This window comes from Natator depressus, chromosome 9, assembly GCF_965152275.1.
Source record: "Natator depressus isolate rNatDep1 chromosome 9, rNatDep2.hap1, whole genome shotgun sequence".
Taxonomy (NCBI): Eukaryota; Metazoa; Chordata; order Testudines; family Cheloniidae; genus Natator; species Natator depressus.
Window position 1 is genome coordinate 29203920 of NC_134242.1, and position 18888 is coordinate 29222807.

General features: G+C 38.1%; 1 protein-coding gene across 1 annotated transcript in view; it reads left to right on the forward strand.

Annotated features, from left to right (window-relative positions):
• ZIC4 (Zic family member 4) overlaps positions 1–18888 on the forward strand; it is a 253927-nt gene that overhangs the window by 57825 nt on the left and 177214 nt on the right. The gene's annotated exons all lie outside the window — the stretch shown is intronic.

An 18888-nucleotide genomic window follows, 5' to 3' on the forward strand; every position in this document is an offset into this window, starting at 1 on the left:
TTTCTGTTTCTCATATGACTCTGAAGGCACTATCTATAGTGGTGGGCACGCTGTTTGGTGAGGGGCTCCTATTCCTTCTCTCCTTTGATTTGGGCTTATTCTTCCTTTTCTAGACATGCTTATGGAAATAATTTGCTAACATATTGTACAATTTAAAGCTAGTGCCATTTGTTTTTAAGCAGCATTCTCAGTTGAAGTTGTTGTGGGGTTCTGCTTAGGAACTAATAGCAGGATATGGACAAAGCCCTACATATTCTATGGGTTGTTGCTGGTGGAATTTGCCATGGATTTACTCTCTTCTTTTGTTGCAGAGTTTTGCTTCAGCATTTCTGCTTTCATTTAAAACACAAATTACAATTTTATCCCTCAGAGTTACTGAGGTCACTTTGAAAATATGAATTGTGTGTAACTGACGCACTGATGCCTTCCTGAGTTTGTAATGTGACTGAAACAACAGCTGAAGGTGTGAACTGTCCCATGCACCTTAATGGATTCTGTCTCTGAAACCTACAGATGACAATATACAGCTTATTGAAAACCAGAAGAGGGGGAACAGAGCAAAGTACTTTAAATTTATTATCAAAATAAATAACAGACAGGCTACTGGTCTGTCTGTTGCCCATTTTCAGATTTAATGAAATAAAACTAAAAACACTGGGGTTTTTATCTGAAACTGCCACAGATGTCCCACCAGAATGCAGCAGGATCTAGGGACCTTGCTGCAGATTGTAGGTACTGTCTGCTGCAGAGTACACAGGGCCTTGTGAACAAACTTTTACCTGCAACTCCCTTCTAAAGGCTTGTATTGTATATGCTTAAAGAAGATAAATACTGGTATGTGAGTGATACAGCAATTACCATGACAGACACTCATTTTTACTGAATAAGTCATATAAAATTGAGTTAAATCAAGTGTAAACAGCTAGAGCAGAGCTTACAGCTGCTCTTTGGTGCACTAACATTCTTAAAAAATGTGTTTTGGTTTGTGTTTCTTGAATGAACATTTTGCTTGGAGGAGTAGGGCATGTCTGCTTTTCATCTCATTCATTCTCTTTGGTATATGAAGCCCATGAGGCACAATGACAGCATAATTATTTGAATATGGGGGAAAAGTCTTTTAGCAGACTCTGAGGTTTCCTCTTCATATGTATATATATATTTAATGTATGTGCTCCTTTGATGGCTAAAGTTTATGGAAAACTTATTTAATTGGTATGTAACTAATTCATGGCTAAGGCTCACCACATTTACATCATTACCACTGATCTGGAGTATGTGGGGTGACAGTTTTCTTTTCATGTCCCACCAATTTATTAAAATATTGTTTCTTGTGATTCATGAAATCTCCTGTCTTTCTTTCTGTGCAACATACTTGGAATTGGATTTTACTTGCACAGATAATCATGGAAAGTGGATGCTAAGCTGGCATGCTCAAGTACAACTCACGGAGAGCCAATGTTAAAGTAATATATGTGATTATTAGTCCTGGAAATGGCTTTTGTATATATGGAACACCTCATATCAAGAGGAAAATGCTCCCCAAACTCTGGGCTAGACCCCTGACATACAAGCAATTGACTGAATTAGAAAACTATCTGACCACACTTTTCACAGCTAGGATGTTTCAAATTTAGTTTATGTGACTGTGAAAGGAGAAAAATTAAATTTAAACTCCACACACAGCCCACAAATCTTAAAGAAGCCTATTTTTTTTAAATGGTTTTGGCAAGGCACGCATAGCCCAGAAAGAGGAAGATTTACATTTTCTAGGTTGTAAGCTCTTTGGGGTCAGGGACCATCTTTTTGTTCTGTGTTTGCACCCTGGGGCCCTTTGGTACAACCACAATAGAAATAAAAATATCAATAATTTCCCAATCCTGCTAATCTGTTACCTCTCCTGGGGACACTAAAAGACCCAATGACTTCTTTAGGCCCTCCTACTGATTGTAAGGGTTACCCAGTCAGGGGTAAGAAAGAACACCAAATAACTTAGGGGACCAGTCAATATTAGTCAATATAGCATAAATTTCAACTATCAGATACTGAATACTCATGGGGAACTCTCTGCTGTTAAGCCATAGAGAGAGAAAAAGTTACAAATACCCTTCAAATACAAAGTAAATTCATGGATATCATGATCTACCTTCAGACAATCTGTGAGCAGGAAGACTGGCTAAATTAATTGAGTAATTTATTTCCTGAGAATTATTTGTTCAGCTCTGTATGCAGCATGATTGCAGCTGTGAAGGAATGCAGAACTAGACTCATGTCATGGCAAGGAACTGTGACTTTTTCTTTGGGTACTGGGATGTTTGAGTGCTGGGTAGTGTGAGTGCTGGGTAGTGTAAATGTTGGGAGACGGTGAGGCTGTTGAGGATGGGAAAAAAACTGTGGCTTATATGTACTGGTGGGTCCTGGGTAGTGTGAGCACTTGGTGGTGGTATCAGGGCTGGGTTGAAGTGCTGATGGGGCAGTAATGCTTGATTATGAAAGGCTCATATTGGTAGGGCTCATATTGGTCATGGGGCTGGGGTAGGGCTATTGCCCACATGATGCTGGACTTAGAGGAAGTGCAACAGGTATCCAATTCCACAGCTTATTCAGGTGCTGTTTCACCTTGAGCTGAGAGCTCTGTGCACAGTGAGGCACTGAAGAGATCCTCTGAGTGGGTAGGGGAAAAATAAAGGCACCAGCAACAGGAAAGCATGAGCTGTTCCTTCTCTGCTCTGCTCTGCTCTCACTCCTGCAGAATTAGGTACTAACACATGCCCTGCAAGTGCCTCTTGCAGTTCACCTTTGGGTTGCACTCCACTGGCAGTGAAGTCCTTTAGATAAGGATGATAAACCAAACATTTATTTTAAAATAAATGATATGTACCAAGATAAAATGGCTGTTCGCTGCTAATTCAGATAGGATTGGAGGAGTTGGTGAGTTCCTCCAATATTTGCACTAGCTGCCAGTACACCAAAGGATACAAAATCTTAGTGTTAAAAAGTGAAGACCTTCATAATCTAGGACTTAAGTACTTGAGCAATTGCCTCTTACCTTGTATCCCTTTCTGGCTGCTGTGGTTGACCACGGCAGGTCTGTTTCTTATTCCAGGGTGCAGTAAACACAAGGTGAAAGGACATTTCCAAATAAGGAAATCCCTTGTAGGGAATTTCATCAGGAATTCCTTTCGTGTACACTGAATGTCCCATTCACTGTATTTTTTGGCCCCTGCCTTGGTTTCTTCTTCCTTTTTTTTTTTTTTTTTAATATCTGCTCCCCCTTTTCTTCTCATTCTTCTTTTACCAGGGAGAAATTGATCCTTCTGCTTTGTGGTCACTGGGTAACAATTATTTGATGTACCCTTAGTCAGATTTCTTTGCTAGAATTGAGCAGTGGATTTGATATGGTTAGTATTTGTTTCCAATTACAAATACATTTACGTTACATATCCAGTTCTGGAACATAGTTGGCGTATCAGTAATTACATTCAATGAGTCTTCTTGTTGTGCTTTCCTTCCTTCAGAACAGGATTGCATACAGGAGCACTAGGAGAAATATCCAGGCCCAAAGAATTAGAAATTCCTGGGGCCCCTAAAACTGAATAGATGTTTCATTTCTCTTTCTCTTTCTCTTTTGTGCTCCCTCTCCTCTCACATCACTTTTATACTGGTGGAACCCCACTGGCTTCAGTGAACTTTTGATTTACACTTGTGTCACCGAAAGAAGAATCAGGCCGTCTGGACAGGATGCTGATCTCCTTTCACTGGTTTTATTCTGGTGCAACTCCATTGCCTTTAGTGGAGTTCTACCTGATTTACACCAGTATAAATGATATCAGAATATGTCCTTCTGTGTCTATCCCACTTCCTTTCCCTTCCCCAGGGTTACAGAGATGTGAGAAAACTAGGACAATTCTTGAGCTCTGTAAGGAGTGCAGGGTCCCAGCCTCCCCATAATTTGTTTTACTTAAATAAAAATTGTAGGGATCCCCCAGCTTTCTCATGCTAACTTTGTTGTTCAGTGGGATGCTGCTGCTCCCATGCTCATCCTGCTGTGCTGATTCTCCTTTGCATACCTTTAGTAGGTTTGTTATGTTACAACCCCCCCAAGATATGTGGATAGTCTTTATCACAGTTTGCTTAGGTTTATTCTTTATTTTTAATAGCTCACTCACGGTTTTATAAGCAAAAATTTGGTTTTTTTTCTAAATCATAGACAAAAATATTCCTTTGGCCTTTTGCATGTTTATTTATGTGTGTTAAGAACAGGGTAGGTTTTTTTTTTTTTTTTTTTTTAGAAATTTGGTATCACAAGAGGAAAGCACCTTGTAGATATTTTCCTTTTTAAAAAAGTTTGTTATTATTTCCCAACGTTATGCATATTTATGGTATTCAGATTTAATTATAGGCAGAACATGCAGGCCTCAAACTGGTGAGGTTAGTTTTCAATCACAACAGGCCATAAGCTCTAGTAATTAACCATAACTCCCCACTCCAACCCCACTACTAAACACAGGGAAGTCAATGAGGCTGCACAGGGTGTATGTTAGGACTGAATTTGGGTCAACAGACCTTTTCTCTAGTATTTGTCTAACTCTTTAGAAAGAATATGCCTTTGGTGCTCTTAGTTTTCTGTTCCACATACTAATTATCTCTGCAGAAAGACATTTTTCTCAAACTTGAGGAAGTTTTTGGTGGAGATAGTTAGTCCCTTCAACACCAGCTGCAGTACTGAGTATCCCTCCAGTTTTGTGTTGCCAGTCAGAATGTTATTCCTTTGCTCTTAGTCTCTTTTCTAGCAAATTGACACTAATTTTCCATACCAGGGCCTCAGATATAAAGATACAGTCTCTGTTATAAACCTCTAGAGGGAATGGTCAGTCATTAGATACTCACTTAATGTTTTTGGATTGGGGCTTTCTAAAATGACAGGCTTCCCTGCCATATGTGGAGAAAACACAAGCACTTCTCCATTATTAGGTCTCCTTAACTCAGCATTTCCCCAAATGGGAGCATGCCCTTATAGGATGTGGGGGAAAAGGGAGGCATGAAGAACTACTAGCCAATGAGTAGGGTCCTACCAAATTCAGGGTCAATTTTGGTCAATTTCATGGTCATAGGATTTAAAAATCATAAACTTCATGATTTCAGATATTTAAATCTGAAATTTCACAGTGTTGTAATTGTAGGGGCCCTTACCCAAAAAGGAGTTGTGGGAGAGGAGGTCTCAAGGATGGCACGGTATGGTATGGTTGGGTGCTAGGACTTCTGGACTTCTGAAATCAGAGCTGCTCACTGATTTTTTTCCAGTGAATTATGGGAGAACTTGTATGCCTAGAAGGACAAATGTGAGAATTGTGGGAAAGCATTGGAGGACTATCAGCACTTGAGTGGTTTTGCTTGAATCCCAACTGCAAAGTGGGTGAGTGAAAGCAGCACTTGGACTTTAGCCATTAGCCCCAGATGAGCCAGCTAGCTCAGGTGAAAGTACCACCAAACTAGGGTCAGAAGTTATTGTGTATGGATGAGAGACAGGTTAAGGAACCCAGGTTAACTCTGCGGTAAAGACATACCGAATATTCCTAAAATTGTGCTCGAGAAATTCAACTTCCATGAACAAATTAGTTTACGATTGTGAAGAAAAACAGAAAGATGTGACCTGAAAAAGAGCTTTCTGTAGCTCCGAAACTTGTCTCTTTCACCAACAGAAGTTGGTCCAATAAAAGATATTACCACACCCAGCTTGATTCAACTGTAACTGATGCAGCAAGGTCCACCTGAGTCTGCTAAGAGCCTGAAACAATAGGTCTGAGGTGTGAACATCTCCCATCCATTTCAAAGGGTGCTAACTCAAATGCCACTGATGCTATTTTAAATGTCAGTAGTGTTAACTATTTCACTGATCCTGAAGTCATGTCAGAAAGGAGAGGGAGGGAGTATCATACCATAAAGATCTACACCAAAACTAAGAGAGATATTTACCAACGTACAGTACGGTTAAAATGGCCAGGATTTGTTACATTTTCCTGAAAGGGGCTCAGCTTTCAAAAGTTGAGGAAACTGTGCCCTAACAAAAGGAGTCTGCAGTCATGTAGTCATCCATTAGCGTAAAAAAAAAAAAAAAAAAAGCAAAGAAATTCTAAATGAGATAAACAATAGCAATTGTAGAAAGATCACCTGTTTCATTACAGTCAGACCCTCAGAGATATTAAACACACTTACTTCACAAATTTAATTGCCTCAGGATGAGGCAATCCTGTATATCTTTTTAGAACCATTAATAACGTACTTCACCTGATTGCAGCAAGTGTTTTATCAGAAGATTTGTCAAATGGTAAATGCAGGGACTTTCTGCACAGATAAACAACAAAAATTGACCAAATTTAGCCTCCTCCACTTGCAGCTAAAGCTAATTTTTATTTTAATCTTCCATTTAATTTGAAACCTAATAGCTTTTGAAAAATTAAAGTGAGATGATTTTCCTGCAACACTTATTTTGATTAGCTCATATATGCTCGTTTCTAAGCTGCTCAGTGCTTTGCTATTAAGTATTGTTAAATGTGTGCAATTTATATCTGCTTTTTTAAATTTCCTGACTCAATCCAAGTGCTATAGAAACAGCAAGAAGTTCTTTATACAAAGGAGATAAATTAGCCACCCACAAATTATATTTGAATCTATCATATAGAAAAGTCTTGGATATAAACAATGTGTGCCATGTGCTAGACAGACTATTTCTCTGCAATACAAGGGCCTTGTATGCACAAGTCTGATTGCCATCAATGAGAGTTAGAATGTGCAGGGAAGGCAGCATATGGCCTTAAGTGCTATAAATAGAGCTGGTCAAAATTTTTTCATCAGAACTGCTTTTCAATAGATTTTTTTTTTACATAAACCATTTTTTTTTAAAGAAAAGTGTCTGCTTTTGTGGAAAATTTAAATTTTTCATTAAAAAAATCCCCATAATACCGGAAAACTAAAAATGTTTTTGGCATTTGGCCGAAAACCAAAGTATTTTGATTTTGAAATACTTAATATGGTGCCTGATGGGAGCCGTAGTTCAGCTGTCTTATGTCTCTGTTCTCCTTTACAGGCAGTGCTCTCTTGTGGGACTACATCTCTCATGATGCTCTGCAGCCATGCAATTGCCATGGGGCTTTATCTGACAGAGAGGAACACTGTGGTATGCCATGGGAAATATATAGTCTGGCCTGTAGATGAGAATGGAAGCATAAAGTATCTGAACTACAAATCCTGTAAGGCACCATTGGGACATTTCTGAATCGAACGATTTCATTTTTAGGATGAAATATTTTTGTTTTTTTGAAAATTTTCTGAAAAATCAAATTTCCGCAGGGGAAATAAAAAAGATTTTCTGACCTGTTCTACATGCTAGCATATAAGGTATTTCAATTCTTGAGAATTCTTCAATTATATTTTGGAGTAGTTAGACCTGCAGAGTTAAGGGTGGGAATAGGTAGAATAAGGAAAAATGATCTAACAACTATGGTTTCAAGTCTCTATGGTACCCTGAATTAATCTTTGTTTTGGCAGGTAGTGTTGTACCTGACTCCCTTTGCTTAGGATAGCATCCTGCTTTTTGTTAAGAGGAGATAATCCTGTTGTTCTACCTGATATTCTCACCTTCAATCAAACAGAGTCTAATGTCTGTGGAATTGATCATACAATGCACTGAATGCATCCGAAGAAGTGAGCTGTAGCTCACGAAAGCTTATGCTCAAATAAATTTGTTAGTCTCTAAGGTGCCACAAGTCCTCCTTTTCTTTTTGCGAATACAGACTAACACGGCTGCTACTCTGAAATCTTTCAAGGTAATAAGCTAATAAACACCCACAACCCTCAATGACTATTTGACAGTGCTATTTGACAATCCTATTTGACAGTGCTCATCTTGTCATAGGAGGTAACACCATGACACAAAATTCAGCTCAATGTTTGAATGGGACCAGTTGCAGACAGCATTATAGCTTCTACATGTGGCTACATAGTCACTAAGCTACCACTGTCTAACTCATTGCTTTGAAAAGTATTGTAATACACCTTGAATGGACTATTGTCTCTGCAGCAGGAGGCTGAGCTGCTACAGCTTTGGGACTTATGTGAGACTGATATTTTGATGGGCAGCTGAGTCCCTTTCCCTCAACTAGTCAGATCTGTTGAGGGTGGACTGTAGACAGGAACCATTTTGGGGGTCTGCCCAGTGAAGCAGCAACTCTGGTGTTGAGGGGAAGCTACTGGGATTTGCCTGGAGAAAGGAAGATTAGAGTCAGAAAGAAAAGGCCCAAGAAAAACTGCCTTGAAAGAAGAGCACTGCAAGGAAGTCTCTGTGTGACCAGATAATGACGAGATGTAGCCAGGGCCAGGGATCAGCAAGGCTCAGTAGACCCTTAGCTTTGGGAATGTAGCAGGTACTGGGATCAGAGTTGCAGCTGCAAGGGAGAGAGCTTGTGACCTGTAGTTAACAATAGAATTGTTAATTGTGTTGCATCCTAATAGCAGCATCTATTGTTGCTTAATGTTTAGTGACTGTAACCCCTTTAACTGAACTACTCTGCGTTTCCTCTTACCTGTGTGGGACCCTGTCTCTGCTGGACTGGGAATAAAGTTCCTTGTTTGTTTTGTGATTGCTGCATATGAGTGTCATTCCTGAGCAAACCCACGGAGCATTAAACAGCTTTGTTCCTCTAGTAGTTTAAGCACCTGCTGTGCTTGTCCCTGTGGTTTGTGGTACAGTGGTCATGGCCACTAGCTCTAACCAATTTCTCTGGGCCCCTGCTCAGATAGATTCATAGACAGTCGCGCTGAGAAGGGGTTGGCTGCAGTGCTTTGGGTATAAAAGGTGCCATCTGACACGACAGTGTAGTCACATCTGTTCTATTTTACTTCACATGCATTTACCTGCCCTGTGGCAGCACCCTGCCAGTTCCTCTGCTTCTCTTTAACAATAGCAGTGGCAGGAAGGTCTTTGAGAAATTTGCTTCATAATTCTCTTCACCCAGTGCTCTTACTGATCTTGTCTTATGGAAATGATTTTCCCTATTCATCCCCATTACATTTTAAATCATATTCTTTAATCCTCTGCCTCTCTCTCTGCCATCGCTTCAAACTCGAAATCTTTCAGTCACTGTCTGTAGTGTGTGTGTGTGTGTGTGTGTGTGTGCAGGGGGTGGGCGGGAGGTTTGGAGGGTAGAAGGAGCCCTATAAATAGGTCTTAGCCCATATCCCGAACGGGTGCTTGAACTCCCTTTTCAACTAAATCAAATGCATGTTTTGGAAGAGAAAATGTGAATGATGCTTCATGGGAAATGGTGGTGTTTCCTTTCCCATACTAATAGCTGGAGTGACAGAGAGTAAAATGTAAATATTGGTCCCTTTACCTACCCGGGTATAGGAGCCAGGAGGAGAGTGGAAATGTATATATGCTTGCATGTATATACACATTCTCTGCATACACACTTGAGGATCTCCTGAACTGGAAGGGAAGGGGAATTGTCGTTTAAATGTAGAAAAGAGTCCCGTGGAGGCACACCCTCCATCTGATAATTCCTTTTTCCTCTGTCCTGTATGGAGATTAGGGAATTTTCTCTTTCTATGAATGCAACTGCTTCATAGGAGTAGGTGGTCATCTTGACAAGGATCATGGTCTCAAAGCCATTTTTTATTTGTCAGTGAGTATGCTCAGAAACAGACTGGGATTCTGGGAAATTGAGTTGGGCAAGGGCATACAGGAGAAACCTACACTCCCTCAAGCACCCAGAAAGGAGTTGTAATTACCCAGATACAGTAATCAAGACTACTATTGAGGGAAATCAGGCCTAAGTCCTATAAAATTGTCTCCCTTCCTTTAGAGAGATAATTAAATGATAAGAGGCAAAGAGCAAGCAATTGCTATGGTTAGCTCACTGTTGGTGAATAATTTTGAATTATTATTCACATTTAATCATTGAAGGGGGTACTATAGGGTGTATTAATGGTTCAGCAGTACAGAAGTATTTTTGTTGTTGTTTGTCAAAATATTTATTTTGTAAATAAGTTCTGACAACCATTTCCATATGCGATTCTGGATCTGGAAATTTTAAATAGTCCAGGTGCCACAGCATCACAGCATCTTCTTATGGATTTGCTTGCTCTGTAACATTATCTGCATGGTCTGGAACTTTTTCTTTGCTTATTTGTTCACTAGTTTCACAACAGCCAGGAAAAACTATTGAACCTTATTTTGTTGTTTGCGCCTAAGACTTCATGAGTTTAATATGAATAGGTGAACAAATACTTGTGTGAATTTTTAATAAATGCTGATACAACTTGATCATCTGAATTCCTACCTCTGCTGAACTTAGTGAAACTTTCATAAAAATCATTACATATTGCAAGCTTCATTTTATATGCCTCTGGTTTACTATCAGATCCCATAAAGCAGTCCATTAAAGTTCTCCTATGAGGTCTTCATTTATAATAATAATGAAAAGATAAATATTAATACATTAAGGTGAAATCTTGTAAGAACAGTAGAAGTATTTTCTGGAAGTCTGTAACTCCTTATCATTATTATTTTACCTACCTTCAGGTAAATAAAAACCAGCCAGAGGATTTCATAAATTGTACCTCTGGGTGGTTGAGTATGCCACTATTTCAGATGTCAGCAATCAGCTTCTCTGCAAACTATTGTCCTGCTCCTGCTTCTGTTGAAGTCAATGGAGTTTTGCTACTGACTGTAATGGGAGCAGGATTAAGCCTTTTGTGACAATATGTCTCTTAAGTATCTATATTTTTACTTGGCTGGGTTCCTATATTATTTCACCAAATACATCTTTCATGGCAATGAACAGTTTCTCAGCTGAAATTAGGTGACTATAGCTTTACCATGCCAACTTTCGGCAGGGTACCAGATTTTAAGCATTCCAGCCATTGCATCATTACACTGGGCTTGCAATTGGCAACTTCTTTTTCTTTTTGCAATTGGCAACTGGTTGGATGTAAATTCAAAAGCAGGAAGGTGACCTATCTCTGTACATACAACAGTTCTCTTGCAGAATACATTCTGGTCTCAAAAGTTTGTTTGGAGGCATTCTTTCTTGTGAAAAGTTACTGGGGAAACAGCTTGTTATCAAAATTAACGGCCAAATAACACTGTTAATCATAACAACAATCCTTTATTATTAGATGAATATAAAATCATTCATTGGTTATATTTCTAAATCCTAAATAAAAAATATAAACTATAGAATGGCTCATACAGGCCTTCATTAAGTACAGTTGTCTGGACTGGTATTAGGTCCAATATGAAGGCAAGAGAGGAACTGGGAAATGGCTTGCTGTATTTGTTTACATATAGTCTGAAATATAGGAGGTCTTCTGCCCTAGAATAGATCATTCTGAGTTTGTCTTGAGAGTGAGTCTTGGTATGGGGTTAATTGGAACTGGTGGTGGCGTACAGATTAGCCCACTGCACTGCAAGTCCCTGTACGTGCTGATAAAAATGCTCAATGCAATAGTTATGGAATTATTGAGACTGATTATAGGTATACCCTGTGCCTTAAACATCCATGCAGATGATGACTCTATTGAATCTGGCATGACAACAATGGTACAATCAGTGGTGACTTCTTCCTTAAGGCAGGCAGCCAGACAGCCACACTCTGGGTCTGCTATTTGGGCTGGGATTGGAAATTCGGCAGGTTTGAACCTTGTTTTGCACTGAACATTACTTCCTTCAAATTAAAGTCAGGTAAAACTCTTCTCTTGGGACAATGTTTTGAAGATTTGCCCTCAGGGGCTAATTAAAGCTTTTCCAGAAGGCTCTGAGTCGATCTAGTCAATATTGTTAGAAACGTCAACAATTATTTGTGTGAAAAATATGCAGCATTTTCAACTACTTTCTCAGAAGTAGAATATTTCTTGGTTGATAATATCCTATGGCAATAGGAGATAAAATCACCATGAGTCATTTAGATTTCCTAGCTGCTTTTGCTACCATTGAACATGACATTTTGGTGACATGATTGCAGTCTTAGCACAAGTTGATGGAATGACATTGGATTTGGATTTAGTTTTGGATGTGCCATTTTAGCCAAAAAAGATTCCAGAGGTTAGTGTTAAGCCATTGTTCATTTGTGCTCTGTTGTGGGGTACAGCCAGATTTCTTAATGATGCCTCTCCTGTCCAATGAGTACGTGTGGATATTAGGATGGTTTTTGAGAAAGCATATATTATAGAGCCTTCAGTATATTGAAGGCACCCAATTGTCTCTCTCCATCTTGTTGAAGTTGGTGCTGATGAGCTCTTTATTCATATGACTAGGAAGAAGCTCCATGGAACAAGACTGAGATCATGTTGAAAGGCTCATAGATTAATAGATTCCAAGGTCAGAAGGGACCATTGTGATCATCTAATCTGACTTCCAGTATAACACAGGCCAGAGAACTCCCCCATAATTCCTAGAACATATATCTTACAAAAACGTCATTTCTTGATTTAGAAAATTGTCATTGAAGAATCCACCATGACCCTTGTTCCAATGATTGATTGATCTCATTGTTATAAATTTATACCTTATTTCCAGCCTGAATTTGTCTAGCTTCATATTCCATTGAATAGTGTTAGGTTGAAGAGTCCATTATTAAATATTTGTTCCTTATGTAGATACTTACAGACTGTAATCAAATCACCCCCTTAAGTTTTAATTTGTTAAACTGAATAGATTGAGCTCTTTGAGTCTATTATTATAAGGCATGTTTTCTTATCCTTTAATCATTCTTGTGGCCCTTCCTTGAATCCCCTCCAATTTATCAACCTCCTTCTTGAATTGTGGGCACCAGAACTGGACACAGCATTCCAGCAGTGGTCACACGAGTGCCAAATATACAGGTAAAATAACTTCTCTACTTGAGATTCTCCTGTTTATATATCCCAGTATTGCATCAACTCTTTTGGCCACAATCAGTTGGGAGCTCATATTTAGCTGATTTCCACCACGACCCACAAATCTTTTTCAGAGTCACGACCTCTAAGGAAGGAGTCCCTTAATCCTGTAAGAAAGGCCTATAGTCTTTGTACCTAGATATATACATTTACATTTAGCTGTGTTAGAATACCCCTTTTTTGCTTGCACATGATTTACCAAGTGATCCAGTTCGTTCTGAATCAGTGACCTGTCTTCTTCATTATTTACCACTTTCCCAATTTTTGTGTCATCTTCAAATTTTATCTGTGATGATTTTGTTTTCTTCAAGGTTATTGATAAAAAGGTTAAATAGAGTAAGGCCAAAAATTGATTCCTCTGAAACCCCACTAGTAATATACCTGGTCCATGACAATTCCCCATTTACAATTATATTTTGAGACCTATCAGTTAGCCAGTCTTTAATCCATTAATGTGTGCCATGTTAATTTGATATCTTTCTAGTTTTTTAATCAAAATGTTGTGCAATACCAAGTAAAATGTCTTACAGCAGTCTAAGTATATTACATCAGCACTATTGCTTTCATTGACTAACCTTGTAATCTCATCAAAGAAAGTTAGTTAGTTTTATAGGCTCTATATTCCATAAACATATGTTGATTTTCATTAATTATATTACCTTCCTTTAATTCTTTATTAATCGAATCCCATATCAGCCGCTCCATTATCTAGTCCAGGATCAATGTCAGGCTGTCAGGCCTACAATTATCTGGGTCACCCTATTTACTCTTTTTAGAAATTGGCACCATGTTAGCTGTCTTCTAGTCTTGAAATTCTGCTGGCCATAGATTTGTTCCTTGTGTCCCTTTGCTTCCCTTATCAATTTTCTACAGTTTTAAAATTCTGATTTCTATTCATTAATATGAACTTCCCGTTTCTTCTATTTGTTATATGTTATTTTTAATTTTTTTATAGCTGCCTTATTCCACTCTAAACCAGGTCTTTTAAAACTAGTTTGGCCTTCTTTCTCAGTTGTCGGATTGTGACTTTTTGAGGCATCTAATAAGGTGTTCTGAGAAGATTTGTCAATGATCATTCACATTTTTCTGATTAAATTCTTCCTCCCACTTGATTATATATTTACTGATAAATATATTACTGCTCCAGACTTTATTCTTTTTGTATATTATAAATGTGATCAAGTCACTAGCTATCACTAATTTTTAGTTATTGATCAGTTTCTCTTTATCAGTTAGAACAAGGTCTAATAAATAATTTCCCTGTGTTGTCTGCAATATTTTGTGAATTAGGTTAGGTGAAGTCACCAGAAGAAATACTGGAGATTATATTATCTTCTTTGCTACAAGGGGTGAACTGGTACTTCTTGTCTGGCTTATAGTATGGGAATCTTGTTAAATCAAGGGCTGTGCCCAAAGGATTAAGTACCAGCTGTGGCCAAGACTCCTTTTTTCATTTTTGCTTGACAAGAAAGGGATGTCTTTTTCTTTTGGCTTTGACCCTCACTACAACTATTTATCTATTTATTTAAATTTATAAAATAATATGCTTTAGTGACTTTGCAGCTGGAACACTCTATTGTGCTTTACATAGTACAACTGCACCAGACTATTTGGAAACAAGATAGAGAAGATAGCTGTCTCCTCACTTATTAAATAGTATTTCATGTCATAAGCATATTACACCAGTTCTCTGTAGTTTATCAGACCTCTGGCTTGTTAGGGAGGGGACTGGTGGCAGGCTGTTGTCCAGGAGAAATCCTCAACTTTGGAATTCATTCCCTTCCCAGATTTGAAGTAGAGTTGCTGACTTTCAGGTGTCACTGCAAGAAGCAGGTGACAGCAGGTTTGAGGGGTACAGTGTAATCTGTTGTTCAGGGACAGAGAGGTATTTCGTTTCAGCTGACTGACTGGCTGATATTGTCATTGAGGTCTGACTGAAATTGATCCAGTTGGGTTAGTAATTGTTTTTTGATAAATGGAGCATAATATCCAAATTCTGCTCCATTTAAATAGTAGTATCCTCAAATAGTTGTTCAAATACAGGGTATTTCCATTTCTTCATTAAGTAAAACCAAAACCAAACAAAAAACCCAAAATTCCAAATCAAGAAGATGTAAATATTTGTAGTTTTGCCTTGCTTTTTTTTTTCATTGATTTTTAGCTTCTTTCTCAATGTGATGAGCTATTTTGCATGATTCCCAACCATTGCATTTTTGAGTTTTATTAAAACAAATGTAGTGCTACTGTATTAGATCCCAGTTCTACAGATACCTAAGGTAAAATCCTGACCCTATCAAAGCCAATGGGAGTTTACCATTCACTTCAGTGGGCCAGGATTTCACCCGTAGTCAATGGGACTACTCATGGCGGTAACCATCATATATGGGAGTAGGTGTTTCATACATTCATAGGTTTTAAGGCCAGTAGGGACTGTTGTGATGATCTAATCTGATTTCCTGCCTAACAGGAAATAATATTTCATTTAGTAGTTTGAAGGATTGGGCTAGTCTAATTAATTGCACAGTTGATAAAGGTCACCTCCAGATGAGGTGAAATCCTGTCCTGAGATATTGGCGTGGAATTTAATTCCACACTGAATTCAACTATGTAAGTCAGCAGAGTACTTTGGCTCACTAGTCTACAATGGCGTTACAGCTGGAAGGAATTTGGCCCAATCAGTTGAAATGAATTCAGTTAATTGAAGTTAGTCAATGGGAGCTTTCATAAATACCTGAAAGAAGAATTTTGTCCTTTTTAACTTAGTCTGCTATAGAACATTACAAAGTCTTATGAGAAATGGTTTAAATGCAATGTGATAATGACAAGTGTGAATGAAAAAATATATTGCACACTTTGAGTAGCTCTTGTAACAATTAGAATCTCTGAATATAACCACTTATAACACTTTAGATAATGGGAAGGAGATACTTTAGAAAACAGTAATACTGAAAAATACCTAGGATTTACAGGGGACAGCAAATTAGAGAAATAGCTTTTGTGTGCGAGTGTGTATTAGCAGAAAAAGTAATTTCAGGCTGCAGAGGCATCACATCACAGATTAAGAAGGTGATTGTTCCTCTCTATTGGGCACTTGTGAAACAGCACCTAGAATATTGTGTAGAGTTTTGGGTACCTCAAATACTGGAAGGAGATGATAAGTTAGAATGAATTCAGAAAAGGGCTGCAGGCTTGTGGGTTAAACAATTGAAAAAAGATGAATAGAACCAAGTCCAGGTATTTTTTCATTTTCCTTACAATTATGTTAGGAGGTTGTGACGTGGTTAAGCACTTAAAAAGTCAGGAAATGACTAACTTAACTCTAAACTTAACACATTCAACTTAAGTCTGCCCGCTTGTGAATATTTATTACAATGAAGACTTTGAATTAGATCATTAGCTGGGGTAAATGGACACAGTTCAGGATCTGACTCTTTAATTAAACAATCACATAGTATTGCTCAGATCCTACCATACAGTGTACATTTTTTTTCTACATACCTAAAAACACATGTATCTCTTGTTGTAATTATCTCATTCCTGGATACTTATACTGTTCTCATTCTCCTAATGGTCCAGCCTACTTACCTCATTTCCTGCACACATTCACAGGACTTCACACCTGCACATTTTCCACAACACATATGAATTAGCCATGTAGCCTCCTTCAGCCCTTTACAAACTGAGGCTGTGATCCTGCAATCGATCCCACATGAAGTGGACCCTTGTGCTTGTGAGGCCCCATTGACTTCTGCAAGGCTCCACTGTGAGGCTCTGGTTGCAGGAATGAGGCCCTGGTGAGAAAAAAAGCTTGTCCAATGTGCTGCACAAAGAAGGTGTGATTTTCTTCAAAGGCTCGAAACTTGGTCAAAACTAAACCATATTTCACTGGTATACTCAAAAAGGCATTTCTCCTTATTGAGGACTATCTCCTTGTCAAATTCCTGCTTTCTAACCCCACTGTTATTTGTGCTAAAGCTGTTTAGAAAACATGGCAAGAATATATATATATATATATAAAAGCAATTGGAAGAACATATTATTCCCCTCTTAGCATTCTCAAAAGTAGCTAAATTTTTTTCCTTAATCTCTCTCTCAGACTCCTACCCCTCATGCAAAAAAAACCCAACAACCCCTCTTCCTCCCAAAATCACTCTTTGATAGAGTAAATCAAAACCTGTAAATCTTGAGCTCCAAAGATGAAAGCCTTGGAAAGTTATAAGGTGAAAATAGGGTGAAACTCAATGGGGGAATTGACCAACAAAAAAGGTAATTAATAGGAAAGACAGGACTTCTAGTAATAATAGATAAGCTTAGGACCTGATTCTGCAAAGACTTATGTATGCACAATTTCAATGAGACGGCTCACAACATGTAAGGTTAAGCATGTGCATAAGTATTTTCAGGATTGGGACCTAAAGTAGGGAGTTTTTGTATGTCTCACATTGAACTATATAAGTTATATGTCCTGGATCAAATTAATCCCTGGTGTAACTCAAAAAAAAGCCAAAGATAATGAAACAATATTAAGATTAAAACATTCAGGTGATGGGGACTGTTGTGACTATTAAAAACATATTAAGCAACATAAAACAGAACTGAACCAACGCTCTCAGAGGAAACCGTAGAGAAGTGTGGTCTAGCCATGAATCCAGGAATGTTTTTAAACAAAACTCCCATTGCTTCAATGGGACCAGGGGCTCACCCTTAGTTTTTACATATCAGGATATACTGTAAGAGCCTGATCTTGAACCACTGAAGTTAATGGAAGTTTTCCCTCAGTTTTCAAAAATCAGGGTCAGATTCTGAAACACCCTATTTACACAAGAAGTTTATTTTGCAGTCTGCGTAGTGTAAATTCAATTTTCATACAAATCAGCCTCAGTGGTTCATGCCCAATTTGAGTGTTTGGAATTTAAGTTTATGATTCTATATAAATAAAGAGCAAAACATCGTTACTACAATTTGTATTATGTTGAAACCTGTCATTTATAGTGTTGTGTTCTAAAGATATTCAGCTATTTTGTGTGCCACAACTGAGCATTATTAAACTACACTTTAGCTTATAAGACGTTAAAGCATGTGGTACAAGGAAAAACATCAAAGCTTAGATTGTTATTATTAGGATACTTCAAAGAAAAGAATTTCTGAAGCCCTTAAGTTTTATGGCAGGTGTATGAAGAGGTGCCAGGTCATCTCGGGGTACTCAAGAGAAGACTACATTGAAAGTAGGTTGCCTAGAGCTCCTTTTATCTGTCAAAGAGGATAGGAATCGTGAGTTTTAACAGTGATTTGAATACTGGACATCAAGCCTCTCTGATTTCAGCTGCTCTCAGCATGGAGCTTGCAGTCATGGCCTCTACCAATGGGGACATCTGGGTAACAGCAGAATGGTCCTCATGGTAATGTCAGAGACCACAGGGCTTTCAGTGTAATCCACAATCTCAGGTTGCTGGGTAGTTAGCATGTTCTGCAAAATGCTTTAGATTCTGAAGCAGGCATTTACTGTATGTAATTATGATTATATGGGTGTGATGCATACTAACTCCAGTTCTAAAATCATAGAATATACTTAAAGACAAAAAAGGTTGTTCTGGCATTTCTTATTTAAGATAAGAAGATCAAGAGCAGACTAATTGTATTTATAGTTTAAACAAAGTAGCACAATAAATCTAGCACCTCCCGATTAAAGCATGCTCATACTCCCCTAATGGGATATTACACAAAGCTATACAGAGAATAATATTTTTACAATCAAATTAAGTGACAATGATGGTTAATTTTAGCTGATTAGAGCAATATATGTTCAGTGCTTGAAAAAAACCCATTTATTTCCTTAGCTTTCATAAGCTTATTTTTCCCAGAGATTTGTGTTTCAGCAACACCTGCACCATCCTAGTGAACGTTTATTTAATGTTGCTTAATAAGTGTTTCTTACTTTAGAATGTCATAAGCTAA